Source organism: Hyperoodon ampullatus, assembly GCF_949752795.1.
Source record: "Hyperoodon ampullatus genome assembly, chromosome: 7".
NCBI classification, from domain to species: Eukaryota; Metazoa; Chordata; class Mammalia; order Artiodactyla; family Ziphiidae; genus Hyperoodon; species Hyperoodon ampullatus.
Genome location: NC_136920.1, coordinates 63236102 through 63242561, shown reverse-complemented (window position 1 = coordinate 63242561; position 6460 = coordinate 63236102). Strand labels below are relative to the sequence as shown.

The window sequence follows — 6460 nt, the reverse complement described above, 5'->3', positions numbered from 1 at the left end:
AATCTACTTTGGAGTAGATGAGGAATGAGAGTCACAGAATAGATAATGTGATATTGTTGTAAATTTTTTCCTCAAGAGTACTCAGCCTCTTACTAATTCAACGGACTCTGGGTCTCTGAATTGATTCTACTCTGGGAATTACATGAGTAACTCTTACTACAGTTCACGGTATTTCAAATCAGGCCCCTGTTCTCTGACCCTAGAGTGTTTGGGGTCATACATATAAAGTATAGAAGCTTACTGGGCTATCTACCCATAGTTTTAAGAATGCCATGCTTAATTAGCTACCCCTAAAGATCCCAGATGTTTTGGATAACATATTATGAATGATTGCCCTATCAAACTTGGCATGGTGCTATGAACACATACATATATACGGTTGCTGCCACATCAGGGTTTTGGTATTATTATTGAAATTTGATCTCATTTCAGATTTGGTATCTCCCACCCACATCTCTGGGCTACAGATAATATCTGTTTCAGTTCTTCTGAAAAATAATTATGCTCCTTCAGCAGTGAATTTCTCAGTGCCATGGAGTAGAAGATGCTTCTGAGCCCTCCTTGGAAGGTGCATACATTGGCAATGGACTGCACGTGATAAACTCATGTCACCATTCCACATCTTTCCAAACATTCGATTACTTCTGAATATACCAAGGAATTTTGTCTGCCTTCTAAATTCACTTTACACAGGGAATCCTTCATTTTAGGTTTTAGTTAACCAACTAAACAAGCAATTAGAACCATGTCCATATGTTCTAGCTAACGTATGATATCTAGAATGTCTGGTGGTTGCAACTACGGTTGACCCTTGAAAAACCCAGGTTTGAGTTGTGGGAGTTCACTTATATGCAGATTTTTTTCAGTTGTAAATACTACAATACCAAATGATTTATGGTTGCTTGAATCTGCAGATATGGAACTGCAGAATCAAGGAATATAGGGAGTGCCAACTATAACTTAAAAGCGGATTTTCTACTGTATGGAGGATCAGCGCTCCCAAGCCCCGCTTTGCTTAAGGGTCAATTATATGTCATAAATTCAAATGATCTAATAGTATATTCTTCTCTCCTTAGTTTAGTACCTTCATACCATTCCTATACACAGGTATGAAATAAATTGGGAAAATACTAAAATTCTTTGATATACAAATCTTATATTCTCAGCTTTGACTTAATGTCTCCTGGAGTATGCTGGGAGCTTAAAAAAACCCTAAGAGTAAGGCATGAGGAGTATTGATTTATCTTTTAAAGTCATTTTCTCAGGTGAAGTCATTAAAGGGTCCTCAAACAAGGTAGGAGCAGCTTCATCATACAGGCAAAGAGGAGCTTCTTTGGCTGGCACACTCTCTGGGAGAGCTTGAGGTTCAGGGTAATTTGAGTCATCCAAATTTTCCAGTATATCCTCATTTCCATTATTTTCTGATCAATGTTTAAATTCCACATGATAGACCTATGGAGCCTCTGAACTCAAGTGATACAATATATCAACTGACAGAATCAGTGTTTGCCTTAGGAATTATGGCTTAGTCATCGATAGTCCTTGGTTTCACTCCATTACTTAGGCAAAGAATTTACAAATATGAATCTGTAATTCTCTTTGAGGTTTATAGAATGATTAAAAGAGATAATCCAACATCACAGTAAATGAATTTCTAAAGCTTTTCATTCTGATCTAGGACATTATGTCATCAAAAGACTTGCCTTTCGTGGGCAATTTATTTTAGGGGATCACAGGTGATATTTAGTTAACGATTTTAAACCATGTGCCATGAGAATCCCGTCTCTTCTTTTCATATTAGTTTGATATTTACTGCCTTTAGTCACAATCAACCCATACACACACACACATACACACACGTGCGTGTGCACACGCAAGCGCTTATTTTTCCCAGAAGGATTTCTATTTTGGATTGAAATTACACCTGCTACACTGTATCTTTGTTTCTTCTCGCGTGCCCCAATACAATTAGAATTAGTTTAGAAATCCATCAAAAGTTTTCATTAAAAATTCGAATGTACACACAAAAATAAGTTTGTAGATATTCTTAAGATGACACATATTTATATGAGCACGTATACATATAATTTTCTCTGTCCTGACAGATTTTCAGTGGAATTTTCACAAACAAGTAATGTACTCAAGGACTTACATCCCCAAAGACCCTGAATCTCATAAATACAGCCTTGCTTTACAATGACAATTCTTTGACATTTGTCCTTATCATTGACGTATAAACATCTGCAGGGAATAATTTTTCTTTTCTATTGATACAAGAATGTTTGTTTTTCATTTTTGTATTAGAACTTAAGGTTTGGGTATTTCAAAGAAATAATCATTTGTTGAGCATCCACTTATTTCTATGAACAGTACTTTATATTATCATGTACGTCATCTTATTCAACACACGAATCCTGTGAGGTATTTTTTAAAAAAACAAATAAATAATGAAGGGTTGAAGAATTTATATAAATCATCTAAGATTCCATAGATACATAGATAATCAGTGGCAAAGCTAGAATCTGATTCCAGGCCTATATGGCTGCAAAAGCTCATGGCATTACCCTTTGCTTCCATGCCATTATTGGCACTCAAAACAGGCTCTGAATTTCCCCGTCATCCTTCCTCCACAATTTTGGGAGTAGCCTTCATTCTCCTTTTTGTTCATTCAGCTGTTAACCACAACATAACAATACATATTCAATATTTTTGTGTATTATCTTCTTTACTCTGTCTTTGAATGTTATCTCCATTCAACCGGAGCTAAGAACGGTTATTTTCAAGTCTCCTTATTTTCTCTTGAATCAAGAAGTCCTGGTTCCATCTCTCTTTAACTCCCGAAGGCTTTTTCCTGTGTTCTTTGGCACTCACAATTATCAACAAAATCTCATGTCCTCAGAATCTCTTTAGAACATCCCATTCTCTTCACTGTCCTTTTCAATGGATACTTTGCTACCCCGAGGACATTTTTTTCTCTACAGTCTTCTCAAGTGATGTATGTTTTTTCTCTTACTCTTCATAGCCCTGGGCCTGGTAGTGGATAGCATTCCTTCTCCCCCATTGCCACTTGTAGACATTTTCTCTCTCCTACCTGCAAACACTTATAGTTGAGTTTACATCGTGAGACTCGACTAACCAATCCTCCTTATCTTCCTCCACCTTTTGCAATCACCTGCTACTGGCATTATGTCTCCTCATCCTTGGAAGTTTTTGGCTTTGGCTTGCTCTTTCTCTCTTAATGGTATTCCTGTCACAATTCCTGATGGAAGAGAATTGGGTTTTAATATCTCCACGTAGAAGATCCTTTGAACATCACAGCCTCTTAGTTTCTTGATCTCTCCTCCAAACATCTTCTTTTCCCCCCCTACCATATCCAGTCACTCTCATCATCAGAGTTTAGACTTTTAAATATTGTCATTTTCCAACAACTGTAGCTTTTAATCTCATTTTAAGCATCCCAAATTGTAACCATCACCACCTCCTATCATTCTAGCTCATTCTCCCTAGTAGAATAATTAAAGCAAATCCTCAGTTCCCTGGGGGCCTGGCACCTTTTTGCAGGCTTTACTCATTTCACGTACTCACTTCACCTTTGCTCAGCTTAAATGTAATGGTTATTTCACTCTCTACATTTCACCTACTCTCAAATGCCATACTATCCGCTTTGTTGCTCTGCAAAAAGAAAATCCTAGTTAAATTTGATTCCTTATCTACTAAGGACCCATAATGGTTCAGTTGAAAACAGGGGCACATCAATTTCCTGGGTCAGGGCACTGAAGGAGGCCCTTTATCATCTGCCTCACAGAGTTGTCATTACCGTGTAGCCATTTATTCATATGAATTACTAGATTGCAAAATCATCCTTTTAAGAGTAAAGATAGGGCTTCCCTGGTGGCGCAGTGGTTGAGAGTCCGCCTGCCGATGCAGGGGACACGGGTTCGTGCCCTGGTCTGGGAAGATCCCACATACCGCGGAGCGGCTGGGCCCGTGAGCCATGGCTGCTGGGCCTGCGCGTCCAGAGCCTGTGCTCTGCAACGGGAGAGGCCACAACAGTGAGAGGCCCGCGTATCGCAAAAAAAAAAAAAAAAAAAAAAAAAAGAGTAAAGATACTTCTTATATATTAACGTAATTGAAAAACTTTTTGAACATATAAATGAACAAAATATATGTTCCGATATTCTATATTCTTTTTACAAATTACAGAAAACATTTGTGTTATATAAATATGGTAATGAATTGGCTCCAGGAATGAGTTTTGATCTCAGCTCAGTTGTCAGAAAGCCATTTAACCTAAAATTAGTTACCTAACTTCTTTAGATCTCAGTTTATAACTTTGTAAAATGAGAGAGATGGAATGGATGGAGTGGCTTTTTGAAGCCTGGCATTCTGTGACTATATGAGAAAGTTCTCATGCTTTTCTTGCTTTTTCATGATTTTTCTCAAACAAGTTGATATGGGAAAGAGCTTTCCAGAAGCTGACCTAAAGGTGTGATTTTTCTCAGACAGGGGCTATTCACACGGGCCGGATACCTGTGGGAAGTCGGAGGCTGGAACCTTTTGCTAACAGCCCAGCTCCAGTTTATGCAAAGTCTCAGGCACCACTGGAGTCTTTCAGGAGTAACCTGATCAATGTGTCTGGTTTCCTTTCCCGGGTTGGCTCATTATTATGAATCAGAGAGCTTGATCCTAAGATGATGCCATCTCCTTTTCCAAACTGCAGTCTCTCCAGGTTAACTTGTTCATGATTTGAGCACCTTTTTCTACACTCTGCCTCTGTTCAAACTTCCTGGATATTGGTTCATCTTTCCTCTAACTGTGATACCTGTTTAAATTCAGGATTCATATGACTGCTCAGCCTCTTTCATACAAGAAATGATACCTCAGATATCATTTTAAACAGTTGTTCTTTTCCATGGGAGCTGGCCTGTTCTGACATTTCTGCTCCCTTTCATCATGTCTTTGGTTTAGAAGATACAGTTACTGGGTCCCTCATACCATCTAGTGGCTGTCTCTAGGATGTGCTCATGTGAGTCTATTCCTCACAGACCACCTAAACTAATTATATAAGGCAAATGTGACTTGAATGTGTTAAGTTGAAAAAAAAAAAGATTTTTCTGAGTATTCCTGGCCTTCTATCAATGCACATTTATATTTTTAAGACTTACACAAGGTATTGTGTGTGAAAATATTTTCCCTAAATATTTACATGTGAGTGTGTATGTTGGGATTTTGTTATTATATAGCTATTGCAAAAATAAATATGCAGATTATACTATTTTCTTCTATTCTAATATCCACTTGTTTTTCTTTTAGTGGATATCATTCTCAGTATAGATGGGGACTGGAAACTACACAACTGTAACAGAGTTCATTATTTCGGGGTTAGCAGAGGATACTACAGTTCGTGCCATTTTATTTATTGTGTTTCTAGGAATCCACGTGGTCACCTTAATGGGCAATGTCACGTTGATCAGAAGCAGCCCTCAGCTTCATACCCCAAAGTACCTTTTCCTCTGCCATTTGGCCTTTGTAGACATTGGGTACTCCTCATCAGTCATACCTGTCATGCTCATGGGCTTCCTCAGGGAAGGAACCTCTATCCGTGTTGCTGGTTGTGTCGCTCAGCTCTGTTCTACGGTCACATTTGGGATGGCTGAGTGCTTCTTGCTGGCTGCCATGGCCTATGACTGCCATGTGGCCATCTGCTTGCCCCTGCACTACTCCACCCACATGTCCCCCAGAGCCTGCATTCTCTTAGTAGGGGCTTCCTATTAAGGTGGGTGTGTGAATGCGTGGACATTTACTGGCTGTTTGTTAAGCCTGTCCTTCTGTGGACCATATAAAGTCAATCACTTTTTCTGTGATTATTCACCACTTCTGAAGCTTTCTTGTTCTCATCATTTTACTTCTGAAATAACTCCAGCCATTCTTCTGGCTCCTTCATTGTAGTTACTGTGTTTATCATCGTTTTCTCTTACATCTACATCCTTTTCTCAATCCTGAAGATGTGCTCTACTGAGGGGCGGCATAAAGCCTTCTCCACTTGCACCTCCCACCTCACAGCAGTCACTCTGTTCTATGGGACCATTACCTTCATTTATGTGATGCCCAAGTCCAGCTACTCAACTGAACAAAACAAAGTGGTGTCTGTGATCCCCTGTTGAACCCGCTCATCTACACTCTCAGGAAGAAGGAGGTTAAAGAGGCCATGAGAAAATGAATGGCTAGAACACACTGGTAGTCCTACTAAAGTAATCTGATTTTTTTTTTTTTTTTTTTTTTTTTTTTTTTTTTGTGGTACGCGGGCCTCTCACTGTTGTGGCCTCTCCCGTTGCGGAGCACAGGCTCTGGATGCGCAGGCTCAGCAGCCATGGCTCACGGGCCCAGCCGCTCCGCGGCATATGGGATCCTCCCAGACCGGGGCACGAACCCGTATCCCCTGCATCGGCAGGCGGACTCT

The 6460-nt window shown here is 39.6% G+C and overlaps 1 pseudogene across 1 annotated transcript; it reads left to right on the top strand.

Annotated features, from left to right (window-relative positions):
* Positions 1–5334: 5334 nt before the first annotated feature.
* On the top strand, positions 5335–6241 carry LOC307055354 (olfactory receptor 5P3-like; annotated as a pseudogene). The gene has a single exon. The product of its transcript is annotated as an olfactory receptor 5P3-like (transcript).
* Positions 6242–6460: the final 219 nt, after the last annotated feature.